This window comes from Cricetulus griseus, chromosome 4, assembly GCF_003668045.3.
Source record: "Cricetulus griseus strain 17A/GY chromosome 4, alternate assembly CriGri-PICRH-1.0, whole genome shotgun sequence".
Classification (NCBI taxonomy): Eukaryota; Metazoa; Chordata; class Mammalia; order Rodentia; family Cricetidae; genus Cricetulus; species Cricetulus griseus.
Genome location: NC_048597.1, coordinates 136,382,587 through 136,398,021, shown reverse-complemented (window position 1 = coordinate 136,398,021; position 15,435 = coordinate 136,382,587). Strand labels below are relative to the sequence as shown.

General features: G+C 41.9%; 1 pseudogene; it reads right to left on the bottom strand.

The window, feature by feature from the left end:
* Positions 1 to 299: 299 nt before the first annotated feature.
* LOC100766012 lies at positions 300 to 5,578 on the bottom strand (annotated as a pseudogene).
* Between the last annotated feature and the right edge of the window lie 9,857 nt (positions 5,579 to 15,435).

Sequence of the window (15,435 nt, the reverse complement as noted above, 5' to 3'; positions counted from 1 at the left end):
CTTGGGGAAGAAAATAAATATTTACTTTATAACTATCCACAATTTGGGCATATTATAATATTTAATCTATAGTTGTCATTTCTGAGCCTTTGGCATATAATTGTCAGAATTATGTTACATGGAAAAAAATCTATGTGCCTTAATCAGTAGTATAAAAGGAAAATATGAACCCTGTTCTTCCTTCTACACAGGAAGAGTGAATATATGGCACCCTAAACATCTTGCAAGGTTTCTTTGTGTGCTTGATGGAAGATTAAGGCAAACCATTTCGTTTCTATATGGCGAGCAGAAGAAATGAACTAGTCTTCAGTTTCATCTTCCCAAACATCTACATTAACATCCATGGCATGGAAAAGTCTGTCAAAGCATGGAGAGATGGGGTCAGTGAAGTGTTTGTAAGGGTTGGCTCAGGAGAGAGAACCCATGCAGATCCAGCAGAAGTACTACATACAGCCAGTACAGGTCATCTTGTTACAGCCATCTAACTTCTGTATGGGAGTCCCACAGCAGGGGCAGCTCTTGGAGTTCTTTGACTGCCAGTCTTTACTTTCCATCTCCTCCAAAGCCTTCTGAATCACCCTCTTGCCATACCTCTGTTCCAAGAACCTTTTAGTAGCTCCATCTGGTTGTAGGTATTCATTCCGTAAGTCTATTAATTTCTCTGCAGTTACCTTACATGGAGAGACCCTGTGATAGGTCAGTCTGCACAAGGTACAGAAGGCAAAATTGCAGCTGGAGCAGATAGCCATGGTACCGCCAGGCTCCTACATCACAAGGAGCTGGCAGTATGGGCGAGGGCAGTACACCACATCTGCCATTAGATCCAAGGTAGACTGGAGAAGGAGGCAGTCATAACAGGCAAATAAGTCTGCTTCCACCAGCTCTTTGACCTGACCAGGAGTAGCCACTGAAGAGCACTTTGGTTCTGCACAGTTGAGGCATTTCACTTGGCCCTCTTTGATCTTGGACTTCAATCAAGCTCAGCAGATGAAAAGCTTCAATAGTAAATTGTTCCTGTGCAGTATCTGTTTCTGCGAGAAGCTGGGTAGTGAGTGCATGTACTTCTTGGAGTGTAAACATGTGTACTGCAAAGCCTGTCTGAAGGACTTCTCCACACCTATTCTTTATGCTCTTTGGAAGCATGTCTGATATATTGGAGGGACCATAGCCCCTCTAAGTCACCCCCGACTTGTTATATGGTTCAGTAAGCTTCTGTGGAGCAAGAGGCTAGTCCTGAGTAATGTGGTCCCTCTAGAAATGCCTCAACTCTGCTTTAAGGTGCACAAGAATCCATAGAGAATATCTAACCAAATGAGTATGGCTATGGCCCCATAATAAGTATTTACTACAGTACATAGAAAAACAGATTTGATCCACAGACCATACTTTCTAGGTCTCAAAGGAGATGATATTTATGAGATATATAGATAGCATGCAGGCCTGTAAGACACTATATATTAGTCATTTTGTCAACATTTGGCAAATAAGACAGGTTTAAAGTTTATCCAACTATTTTGTTTTGACAGAACCTATAAGTTAAAAGCATATTTATTCACTCAACAAATTTTGCTTGAGTGCTATCTGCATATCAATATATATTCCAGACATAAGGATGCTTCAATGAATTGGACAAAGTACCTGCTTGTGTTAAAATGATGTTGAGAAGACAAGGAAAGAGGACATGGTGTTGGGGGGCAGGGAAGATGTAAGATGTCAGTTCATGATATGTGTTTTGTAGAAAATGTTTTCCTTAGGAACCTACAGTAATAAAAATGATAGCATGACCTTTGGTACAGTGCTGAAAGCAGACATATCAGAGAAGGTGACATTTATCTGGAGCATAAACTAAAGAAGAAACCATCCATACCAAGATTTGCAGGAAGCATTCTAAGCAGAATCGACAAGGGCAGATGCCCTAGAATAGGAAGAATTGGAAAAAGAAGAAAGACATGGAAAAAGAAGACTCATTGTCTTGTCTATTTCTTGGGTCAGAAATACACGTGTTCACTCACACCTGCACTCACACCTACATTCACACCTGCACTCACACCTGCAAATATTCACACCTGCACAAACACCTGCACTCAACCTGCACTCACACCAGCAAACATTCACACATGCACTCACACCTGTACTCACACCTACATTCACACCTGCACTCACACCCTACACTCACACTGGAACTCACACCTACTTATATATGTGCACTCACACCGACTTCTGTATGTGCACTCATACCTACATTCTCATGTACACTCACACATACACACATGTGAAACATTTTAAAGGAAGATTTTCGTTTAATGCAACATATCTAAAATAGTATTATTTTAACCACTAATTGTCATAAGACTATTACTGAGATGTTTTACACAAAGTGTCCTGAATTGGCTGTGTATCACATATAGCATTTCTCAATGTGCAACAACTTCAATAATGCTCAGTAGTCATGTGTGGCTAACGGCTACAAAAGTTCCATTGTGGTGAGTTAACAGTTTGTATGGTAGAAATAAAGAGCTCAGAATATTACTTCAAGCCATTAGAGGGTTTCTGCAGGTGAATTATATGATCTAACAAATTTTTGTGAGAGTATTCATTATGGAATGTTCTGTGGAAAATGTGTTCAAGGAGAAGTGGGGACACTGAGGAGGAGAGACAAAATACAGATTGGAGATGTGACTTGAGAGTGATGTACAGGTGACAGCAGCAAATTTTCCTGATGGTGCCAGCAAGTGCAGGTAAAGGATGCTACAGTCACACAGTCACACAGCACTTCAGAGTGGCTCTGCTGTCAACACAGTGAGAAATACTACCAGGACAGTGCTACCTTTGCTGACACAAAGGTCCCCCCAAACAACAGTGAATGAATGAAAATTGATTGTAGTTATGGTTGAACAATCCTGCAGAGAAACTAAAAATTACTGGATTGTCTAAATGGGCAATTATGTGATGCATGCATTATAACTCAAAACAGCTCTTTGTAAAGGAACAATGAAGGAAAGAATTGAAGGACTGATGACTTGATGCTGGGACATGAGTAAGAGAAAACCAGAGCTTTTATTGAATGCTGGCCTAAAGTAAGTCTTATCTTCTTCCAGAAAAGCCAGCAAACACCATATCTGACCCACCTGTTGCCACAACTGTGTCCTAAACAATGACCCCAGGGAGAGAGGAGGTGCCTGCTGGGCAGGCATGGAAGCATGTCAGGAGGGAGGAAGCCCTAAGGGGCACCAAAGCAGAGGCAAGAAGCAAAGTAACTCATCTTCTGCAGGGCTGGCAGCTGCTCCTCTTCCCCACTGCCATTGTCAGGGTTAGAGCAGGCCTCGCGTTGAGAAGCCACTTCAACCCTGCAGTCCTTTCCTCTGTTCGCACTATTCAGTCTCCAGAAATATCCCTAAAGGTTTTCAGATCATCTTCAGGAGAGAGAGTTGAGCTGAGCTCTGTTTTTGAGATCACATAGGCTAAAAGAAATGGAGCCAGGAACCCAGAGAAATCCCTAGTTTCTTACACTCATCCAAAGCAGCACTGAGTCTCTACAGCCCCACCATGGTGCCTCCTACCCAAAGCCACACTACCAAGTACACAGAGAATACAGCTGTGGCTCAGTATTCCGTATCACGTGTGAAGTCACTGGAAGTCACTTAGCTCATGCCCTGAGGACACCAGGCATCTTTCCTTTATTTGTGACTCTTTGCATTTGGGTTCAGACACTGTCTTTAAATAAGTGGACCCCTATTTTGGAACAAGGAGATCTGCAGCATCCGGGATCACTCCTGGAATGAGTACTCTGGCCAGGACTAGAAGGAAAATGTTTTCCATCATAGTTTATTTAAATACTTCTAAGTTAAGTTGACCAAACTTGAAACACCACAGAAAGACAAACAAAACTCAGTGCCTTAAAAGAAAGGCAACAGGGTACACAAGCTGTTTATTTCCTTTGAAAGTAAATAAAAATCTTGTCTGTATCAAAGTAAGAAAAGATTGTTATGTTGCCTTGCATTGTCTAGTCTCCATCTATCACAGATGTGCCACATGGAAATAAATCATCAACAACCCATGCAATATTTATGTGTGTGTCATATTAGTCTGATTGTTTCCCACTTAACCCTGACAAGAAGTTGACAGGTAAAGATATTCAGATGATTCTAATTTCAATTATGAGTAATAAAGAGGGAAGGAGGAGGGAGATGAGGAGAAGGAGGAGGAGGAGGAGGAGGAAGAGAAATTATCATTTATTGGGCATATAGGTGCCCTGAGTTGAGGGAAGCATTCTATTTGCTCCATCTTGTTATACTGAATCTCCTCACACTGCAATGGAGTGTTTCCTCCCATTAACCCCTTCCACATCTCCTTTCCACTTCCACTCACAGTGACTTCCTATTTTTCTTTGATTTCGATGGTTGAATATATACATAAACACATGTGCACACACACACACACACACACACACAGAGAGAGAGAGAGAGAGAGAGAGAGAGAGAGAGAGAGAGAGAGAGAGAGAGAGAGTCCATTTAATGTTGCTTGTTTCTATATAATTTCAGGGCTGAGCACTTTGTATTGGATAAGCAATTAAGAGGCTCTTCTCTGGGAGATTCTAATTCTTCTCTCCATAGTTATCAGTTGGTTGTAATTAGTAATTTGTTCAGAACTGGGACCCAGTGAGATTACCACCTTCCACATTAGCATGTCTATGGGTATTGTCATTGTTCGGGCCCTATTAGGCAGCCATATTGTTGAGGTATTATGGGTGTAGCTTCCTTGTCATTCTACGAGACACAATTTAACTTCCTGGTCCTCTGCCTTTTACAATCTTTCTTTTCCCTCATGCCTGATGCTTGATGTTCCCTAAGCTTTAGGCACAGGGTTTGTGTTATATGTGTATCTGGGGATGGGCTCCCCAAGATCAGTTGTCTTCTGAATTATGACCAATTGTGGTTTTCTGTAATGGACTCTGCTGAAAGGAAAAGCTACACTTACTTGGTTTTTGAATGCAGTTAAGAGTTTTGTTGGTCTAATAAACTGGCAATAGTACACTCTTCTCTAAGATTCACAATCTCACTAGCCCTAGGTTCATAGTATCTGTCATAATTTTCCTCCTGTTGAGCATGTGTCAAGTCCAATTATGTAGCTATTGGTTACTGCCAAGATACGTGTGTCACTATTACAAATTTACAGATGTTTTACCATGTTGGTTGTTGTTCTGGTTCATGGGCATTTCCGATAGGTAGAACTATTGATTGCTTCACTCCTTTGTCAACCTGCATAGCAATTTATGAAACTTCTCATGACAGCTAGACCACAGAAAGGAGGTTTATATGTTAGATCCTGCTCAAATTCTGTGTTCTGTGTCTGAATTGTGAGTTGTCTTCTGCAACAGAGACTTACCATCAGCTTCTGGGATGCAACCAAGGGCAACAGCAACAGTCTGTACCATTTTGGGAGTCCTTATCTCTTCCATCCCTCCTACTGTCCATCCCCAACTCCATACCAAAAGGCTGTGCTCCAAATCTGTGACTTGAAAGCCATCTTTTTGTGATAAGTCACTCCACTCCTCTCCCATCATTTCTGCTGCTGCCATCTCCACATTTATGGGCCTCACTATAAATACTGGCTTTGCCTGGCCTAGGTCCAATAGAGCTGCTCAAGTACCAGCTTTACTTGACCTAACTTTGTTCATGTGGAACCTATAATTTACCTCAGTCTAATCTAGGTCACATTCTCACATCAGACATCACAAGTAAAGACAAAATCAGTATGAAAAGCCAAGACATCATGTCTCCCACAAAATTCACCAGTCCTATACAAGTGTTGTCTAATAAGAATTACCCAGATGATCCGCAGGACCCAGAATTTAAAGGAATAATCATAAATTTTATCAAATATCAATTCAAGGAGTTTAAAGAAGACACTAACAAACAAATGTCTCACTGAACTTCAAGAGGATAATTATAAGCACCTGTTGTGATGCCCATGACAATACAAATACAAAACTGAAAAAAATAATGAAGACTATTCAGGATTTGAAAACTAAATTCCAGAAACAAACGTTTAAGAGAACTCAATCTGAAATGAAGATGTTATTTCTATTTGCACATTCTTTACAATAAAGTTTTAATTAAGATACACACACCCACACACAAATCTCTCCAGTACATTCTCCTACAGCTCCAAGAGATACTTGTCATTAAGACTGCCAGGCAATCAAAAGCAGGGATGACAGCTTATGCTGGAAGGGATGTGGAGTAAGGATAACTCTCTTCCATTGCTTGTGGAAGTGCAAACTTGTGTAGCTGCTTTGGAAATCAGTATGGTGGTTTCTCAGAAAATTGGGAATCAATCTACCTCATTATCCAGCAATAACTCTTGGGCATATACCCAAAGGATGCACAGTCATACCACAGGACATCTGCTTACCTATATTCATAGCAGCATTACTCATAATAGCCAGAACCTGGAAACAACCTAGATATCCCTCAATTGAAGAATGAATAAAGAAAAGTGGTACATTTGTGCAATGGAGTATTACTCTGCAGGAAAAGAAAGAGATGAAATCTTGAAATTTGCAGGCAAATGGATAGAACTAGAAAAAAACATCCTAGTGAGGTAACTCAGACACAGAAAGACAAACACAATATGTATTCACTCATAAGTGAGTATTAGGCATAAAATGAAGGATAACCATCCTAAAGTCTATAACCCCAGAGAAGCTAGGTAACAAAGAGGGCCCTAAGAGAGACATACATGGATCACCCTGAGAAGAAAAAATAGACAAGATCTCCTGAGTAAATCGGGAGTGTGGGGGAAGAGAGGAGGGGGGAGGGAAGAGGGATAGCAAGAGGAGGGGTGGGAGAAAAGAACATGAGGGAACAGGATAGTCGAGTTGGGAGAAGGACAGAGAGGGAGAGCAAGGAAAGAGATCATGATATGTAGGGAGCCGTCCCTGCATTCTCCATTACAAGATGGCGCCTGCATCCGGCAGGCACCGAATGTAAACAAGTTAGTGCGCAGGCACTGGGTAACTTTCCATCCCTTGGTCTCTGCCTCTTCCGTGGCGTCATATGGTCCGATGATCTGCAGTGAGTCAGAGGGTAACACGTCCGAGGCGGTGGTTGCCAGCCTTTATAAGGGATGGGTTCTTGGGAGTTCGGGGTCTCCACTCTGTAAGCTTATGCTCTCTCTCTCAAGACACATTAAAGCTTTACTGCAGAAGGATCCGAGTGTCCTGTGTCATTCTTGCTGGCGAGACGATTGCGCGGGACAATGATAGAGTGAGCCATTGTGGGATTAGCAAGAAACTTCCCAGGAATCCACAAAAATGACCCCCGCTAAGACTCTAAACAATAGTGGAGAGGGTGCCTGAACTGGCATTGCCCTGTAATCAGATTTGGGACTACCTTAATTGCCATTATAGAGCCTTCATCCAGTAACTGATGGAAGCAGATACAGAGATCTACAGCTAAGCACTGGACCAAGCTCCAGTTGAACAGAGGGAGGAGCAATAATATAAACAAAGTGGTCAAGACCATGATGGAGAAATGCACAGGATCAGCTGACCAAAACTACTGGGAGCTCACTGACTCCACACTGGCAGCTGGGGAACCTGCATAGGACTGAATGTGGGTGACAGCTGCTGGGGCCACTAGCAGTGGGACCAGGATTTATCCCTCATACATAAACTGGCTTTTTGGGCCCATATCCTTATGGAGAGATACCTTGATCAGTCTAAATACAGGGAGGAGGGCCTTGGTCCTGCCTCAATGTGATATGACAGACTGTATTGACTCTCCATGGGAGGCCTCACCCTCTCTGAAGAATGGATGGGAGTGGAGTCGGGGAAAGTTGGGGGGTAGGAGGAAAATCAGGAGGGAGGAAGGGGGAACTGGGATTGATACATAAAACTAAAAAAGATTGTTTTTAAAATAAAAATAAGTTAAAAATATTGCCAGGCAAAACAACCCTGTGTTACATTACTGAGAGCCATAGCTATGTCCAGTACATGAGCACTATGGTCCTCACTACCTTTATATTAATCTGACTCACTGTTGCTTGCCCTGCCTAAGAAACATCTATTGAGTGCCTAGTGAATGCACTAAGTAAATACTGATAACAACAGTGAAACCAGTCACAGGTTAAAAAAAATCTCTGTATTTCCTAAGATCTAAGCTATATGCAATGATTTTCCCTCTACCCTCCCCCCCAAAAGATTGACCAGTTATCAACTAGAACAAGACAAATTGGACATAAATTCAAATCGTATTTCAAATATTTTGGCATCAACCGATCTCCCCAGAAGCTTTGCCAAGTTTATAAATCCCATTTCAATAGAAACGCTATGTGAAATTTATGGGAAATAAGATTCACATGTGTTTTGCTTATTCATCTAAAAATAAAAAAATTCTTTTCAAGAGTGTTTGTCTGCACAAGCCTTTTGAGGGTGTGCCATTGATGTCCACCTACAGTTTGAAACAGGAAAGAAATATTCTTGAGCTTAAGATTCTCAAAAGCAGGAAAGTCCATCTGTCACATGCCATCTTCCAGAGGTTCAAACTGGTGACTCCAAACTGGGAATTTATGTCTTTTTGAGTAAGGTTCAAAAACAAAACATTTCCTAAATTAAAAATGAATGGGAAGTAAGGCAGAGTTGGGAAGAGAAGACCCTCCCTAGACTGCTCTGCCTGTGCTGGCATTCCTGAGACTCTGTGAAGCAACAGTGGCATCTGTCCTTGCCTGAACTAGGCAGGTAAACTGTAAACTTGAGCAAGGGAGGTAAACTGGAAATCAAGAATTCAGGACATCTTTCTAACTCTGCTCTCCCCTGCTCTGTACAAGTGTCCTTCGGAGAGTGTTGACTTCCCCCTCCTCCATGTGATGGTTCCTTCACCTTTCAATCACTGTTTTATTAGTGTTTTCAATTTTTTACATACCAACCAGTTTCCCCTCCCACGTCTCCTATTCCATCCCCCCACCTCCTTTCTACCACGCCCCCACAGCCACTCCTCTCCATCTCCATTCAGAAAGGGGCAGGCCTCCCATGGAAGTCAACAGGGCGTGGCACATCAAGTTGAGGCAGGGAAAAGCTCCTCCCCTGCATCAAGGATGGGCAAGGCAAACCCGAATGGGGATTGGACTCCCAAAAGCCAGCTCAAGCACCAGGGATAGGTCCTGATCCCACTGCTAAGAGCCCATCTTTCATTGATTCTTGGGCCAAATACCATCACTGGTTTCCAGTATTTCACCATCCTCACATAGTCATTCATTTATTCATCAAATATTTTCAAACCCTGATTTAAACCAGCTGCTTCACTAGATGCTAGGGACACGCACAGGATGGCCTTGTGATAAATCTGGAATCTAAACCAGGGGCGTCTTCCAGTCTTCCAGTTCACTCTGCTTTTTCTTCTCAGAGGCCAAAAAGGGGAGCTCACGGCAGAGGTAACTAAAAGGAGTTTAAAGCCTTTTACCCCTGCTTTTAGTGAGGTGTTTCTGTCTCATCTTCCCCTTCTCGACAAGCAGCCGTTCTCTCTTAGTTCTCTCTTACTTTTTTATCTGCATCCATGTGTCCATTTAGCCAATGGTAATTAAAACGTGTTAAGTATCAAACCACCTTATGATGTAGTATGCAATATGTAAGCACCAGGGGCAAGCAGCCTAACTTCCCCTTTGCTGGCAGGCAGCTTCTGGGAAGCTTTATCTAACTCCTCTTTAATGTGGGTCTTATGGGAGGATCCACCTCCAGGATCACTGGGAGAATGAAACACAGCAGCCTTTAAACAGAGCTACACACAAACATACCAATTAAACGGTAGTAATTATTAACGTTGTTGTGAAATATTATGCATTGTGTGCTAGGGACAGGACAAGCAAACAAAATTTGCAAAGGGGCCTTGAGAGGACAAGTACCCCCAAAACAGAACAGTATGGTCCCTCTCCAGCAAGCATGATGTGTTGACTCAGACCCCATGAGCACAAGACACTGCCGAAGCCTGCCATTTCTTCCCTTCTTGGAAGGTTTCTTACAACAGCTTTGAGAGATTTCGTGAAGCCACCCCACCCTTTTCTTTTGTCTGAGTGAACACTATACATAATTGATCACTGTGCATAGACCACGTCTAAGAAAGCTGTTATTTCAATAATTCACCTTGTCTCTTTGTGGAAAACAGATGTGAGTCCCACTGATGACTTGAATATCCATTAGTCAGTGAGAGGCAATTTCTGAAAGCCCCCAAAGTATCCTGACTGAAGAGTTCTCTCCAGTGAATGCTCAGTCCAGGCAGAGGATAAATCCGCTCACTGTTTGGGCTTACAAGAATAAGCCTTGGTAAATGAGGTTCCCTGGAAAGGTAAACAGCTCTTTAACGGACCAAAAGAGAATGCCACTGCTCTGGGTGGGGTCAACTTATTTGTCTCAGTGGCAAATAATAATGTAGATAGAACGGTAAGAAAGATACAGGTAGTAGCCTAGATAATCACTTCTGTCTCTGTAAGTCCTGGCAAGGCCTCTCCTGACTCAACTGAGCTAGCCACCATAGCCCCTGCTCTCTTGCTGCATAATTTTGCAGTCCCCCATTCATTGATCTGTTTAGCATCTGTTTCAAGGAGCAAAGCTCTGTGTGATGTCTGTGTCTAAGCACATATTTGCAACAGTAGCCCAGGACAGATCAGGCAGAGTTAAGCTCTGAACTCTAAACCACATCCTTCATTGAAAACCAGTTCTGAGCCCTGGCAGCCTAACGTGGCCCTCAACTCTTGTATCTGTCACTCTGAAGGCTCCTCCAAAGCTCTTAGTGAAGGGTCTTGTGGTGACACTGGAAGGGTGTCATGGTTAGCTCTGAGCATGCACCTGACCCTTGGTTCTTGTGGATTGTGTACTCATGCATCTCTATGGACATTTTGTTTGTTTGATGTTTTACTCTGATTGTACTATCAGAGCATGAGGGTTTTGCATTGTTGCATTGAGAATACCCAGCATAATGTAATTGTAGTTTATGGCATGCTCATCTGGTATGAATTCAGTTCTTAACTAAAATTCTTTTCTCTCCTTAGAAAGCCCCAGGTCAAATGCATATTATTTACTTGTTCATAATTCCTACTTCCCTCCTTGCTACTACTGTGATTTTCTGCAAAGAGAGTGTGGATTGGCTATATAACTTGTGTTGACATGTAGAACACAGCTATAAATGAGCACATCTCAGTAGCTTACAGCATGAAGCCAAGTGGAGGTGAACCCTACAATACACCTCAGAGTGTAGCCTACTCACTGGCTGTATGTGAGGGAGAATAGTATTTCTTTCATATACCTGTAACACAGAATTATTGTGACCAGTCCCAACTTAGAGATGTGTCATCTAATACCAAGGATAAACTCAACCCAACTGATATATCTGATAATTCTAGTCCAGCTCACAATGACAGAGAAGCAGGACCACTCATGTAGCATCTTTCTGCAGAGATGACAGTGCTATGCATTAATTGAAATCCAAAAATCAGGAGGAAATACCCATATGCCATTGTCTTGATCCATGTGGACTGTTCTAACAAAATATTGTGGACAGGGTAATTCATAAGTAGCAGAAACATGTAGCTCACACTTCTAGAAGCTTGATGTCCAAGTTCAGGGTGTTTCAGATTCTTGTCTGGAGAGAGCTGATTCCTCACAGATGACACCTCCTCATGCACTAATATGGTAAAGGATAGTGACATTTACAGACTTCTCCCAAAATTAGATTAAGAATCCAGTCGGGACTTGTTCCTGGTTCATAGGACTACTTACTTTCTCTTGGTGTGGCATGTCTATGGAGCAAAACAATGCTCTGGGATAAAGACACAAATTCCATTCTTAAAGGCAAAGACATCATGACCAAAGCACTTCCTAAAGGCACTGCTTCTTAATTCCTTCATGGTGGGATCGAAGAGTGAACTTTGGAGGAATATGAACATTCAGACCATAGCAGTGAGGATCTGTGGAAAGCTGATAACCATTAGCAGGCACAGTTGACTTCTTTGTTGATACGAATGACACTGCTGATAAAGGGCTCTCTGTTCTCATTTAATCTTCACAACCAAATAAGACAAATCACTATTATCCCATTTCATTTTCTTTTTTTTCAAATCTGAAGTAATTTCCCTGTATTTTAACTATTTTTAATTACTCATATTTACATATCCATCCCCCATTCCCTCATCCTCCCATCCTCCCATGTTCCCCATCCAACCCACTCCAACCCACCCTCTGACTCCTCCCCAGAGATAGTGAGGCCCTCCACCAAGGACCTTCAAAGTTTGTCATATTGTTTGGGGGAGGGACTTGACCCTCCTTGCTGTATCTGGGCTGCAATATTATCCCTTCATAGGGAATGGACTCCCAAAGTAATGTTTCGCTGTGGGGCTCTATATTTGTTCCCATCTGCTGCAGGAGGAAGCTTCTCTGGTGATGGCTGAGCAAGGCACTGATCTATGAGTACAGCAGAATGTCATTAGGAGTCATTTTATCACTATTTTTTAGGCAAGTATTATTTGGTTTTACCCTAGGTATCTGGGCTATCTAACTTCAGGTTCTTGGTCACCCAAGCAGTGTCAGGTATGGATACCATATCACAGAGTGGACCTTCCAATCAGTTATGGATTGGTTACTCCCACAGCTTTGTCACTATTGCCCTAGCATATCTTACTGGCAGTACATCACTTTAGATAAAGAATGTGTGGCTGGCTTTGTGTTTATGTTTCTCTTTTGAGAGCATGCAGAGTATGACCCTATAACAAAGACACTGGAACTCAGGCATAAAAGACTACATATATAAGGACTGCCTCGATATCTCTTTCTTCAATGAGATGTCTAGGTGTTGTCTTCATAAATGGGCCCTTGTTCTCAGTTTGTGGAGAGCAAGCACCCTATAGTCTTGGCAGCAGCCTGGGTTGTTTAGGGATTCCCATTGGGCAACTTTGGCCAACAACTTAACATAAGCAAAGCTCATATGAACTTACAGAGACTAAGGCAGCATGCACAGGGCCTGCATGGGTCTGCATCGGTCCTCTGAGAATATATTATGGATTCTGGTTTAGTGTTTCTATGGGATTCCTGAGTATGTGAATGAGTGGGTCGCTGATTCCTGTGCCTTCTCTTGGGCTCTTTTCCTTCTGTTGGTTTGTCTTTCGGTGCTTTGATTTGATAGTTTTTGTTTTATCTCACATTTTATTTGTTATATTTTTAAATGAATGAATGGATGAATGAATGGATGGATGAATGAAAAAAATGAGAACTGAGCCACTAGGGTATTATAGTTTAACATTGTCTCTTATACCTGCTTCCAGAAGGAAAATCAGTTTCCTCTAACAGAGTGATATTGGATATATTAACCACTCCAGGACAAACCTCATGTTCAGGAGTAGTTAACCAAAATATAATGGACTCCATAGTTTCTTTGTGTGTGCTTTTCTTTAGTTACAGTTTTGGTGTTTATTTTGGGAGGACTACTATTTTGTTTTATTTTGGTTTGTGGGGAGGTTGTTGTATTGGATTTGGTGGGGTTTTGTCTTTTTTTAAGAAAGAACTAAAAGTTGGGTGGGTAGAGAGAGAAAGAGTATCTGGAAGGACTTAAAGGAAGGTGAAGAATATGATAAAATATATTTAAATTTTAAAATTGTTTTAAGTAATAAAATTATAAGAAAAAATAAATGTAACTCATGATTTTGAGGTATCTGTTTTCCTTTGCTTTTTTCATGTTTTTTTGGTTCCAGACAAGATCTTTGTTACTTAGGCTTGCCTGGAATTCATGATCTTCTTGGCTCAGCCTTCTAAGTACTAGGATACAGGCATGTAACATCACAGTTGAGTAGTCTCATGGATTTAATGGGCATTTTACCAAAGCCTTGGAGCATGTATCCCATGCCTGAAGAAACAGTATTAACATACCACAAACTTAATGTTTTCTGGACCCTGACAAAGGCCTACTGATGCTGTCAGGATTGGCAATCAATGGTCCTTAAGTCTCCCACTTGTAATAGGTTTGTGCTTAACTCAGGGTTCTGAAAACAAGAACTCTAGCTGAGGTCAAAAGAAGAAATGGAAGGATATATTAACTTAATTCAAGTTCCTAGAGTATTTCACCATGCACTGGACAGCCATATGCTACCAGGCAGGAAGTCCATCATTACAAGCTCATCAGTGTATATTATTGTTCCCATTTTATAGGCTGAAAGACTGAAGCTGAAAGAGAGGTAAGTGTAGGGTACAGCTAGTGGATGAACTCAAGCCTTCTAAGATCACCTTCTTTGTACAGTATGCTATCTGCCTCATCCCCCATCCCCATCCACTCACCACACCCAGAAAACAGGCATAATAGCTTCAAGGCAGCACTTGAAACAGAGTTAAAAAAAGGTTTCTTTTTTGTAGCACTAGCCCTCTTCTCCTTAATTATCTTCTAGCACAGGGCTATTCTTCCATTCTTATCATTTAGCAGCAGCATCTTCTAAGCATGCTGCATGGTCTGGGGTATTTCAATCAGGAACTAATTCCTCAGTCTCATAAGTTAATATCACTTTACTTGTATACAGAGTTCAGCCTATTTTTCCAGTAGATTAGAAGGTGGTGGGAATGCAAATTCTGGCATTTATTTTAATGAGGGTGACTGAGTCACAGGTCCCAGGCTATCTTCCCATTAGAGGAAGAAAACTTGGACGTGACTGGCTAGCTAGTGTCCTTTGTGAAGAAAAGATGGGAAAAAAAATAAAGAATCTTTGAACTATCCCAAGTCAATGCGTGCATGTGTTGCCTGCCTTTTGAAAGCTGCATGGATGGGAACCAATCAAGCTCTTCCTGATGTCATGAGTTCACTCAGAGGTCAGGGTATTATATCCAGCTTATCACTTCCAAAAAGCCATGCCCCAGATACAGGCCTTGCCAAGGGAAGATTGCTCAAAATTGGCTGCTAAAAGCACAGTCATGATAAGAATACAATGCATGCCTAGACAGTATTGGCTTTCTTCTGCTATTATGTTACAATCACTAATAGTTCTCCTTTCACTCTCAAAGTTATCCCAATTCAGCATGATAAGTTGTAAAGAGCTCTCAGACTGAGTGAGGGATCTTTGCCTCAGCAGCAAAAATAACAGGAGAAATCTAGGAGGATGAGGAGTGTGGCTACCACTTCATTAAAAAAAGGGGGGGTTATGTGGCTACAACCAAGGGCCATAGTTAAAAAACCCTCTCCTGCCTAAGAAGACCAGGTAAGGATTGAAACCAGTAAGTGAGTTTCCCTGGCTGGTACTGGAAAGTGAAAGAAAAGATGGAGAAGCAGTTGCCTCCATTAGAAGCAGAGGGGGCTTATGAAAGAAGAAGGCAGAAGCTCATAAGGAGAGTCATGTCATGTAAAGTCCTAGAAGGCACAACAACGTTAATTAGACCACAGAAGGAAGCCTGAAACACAGTCACGGTAGGTC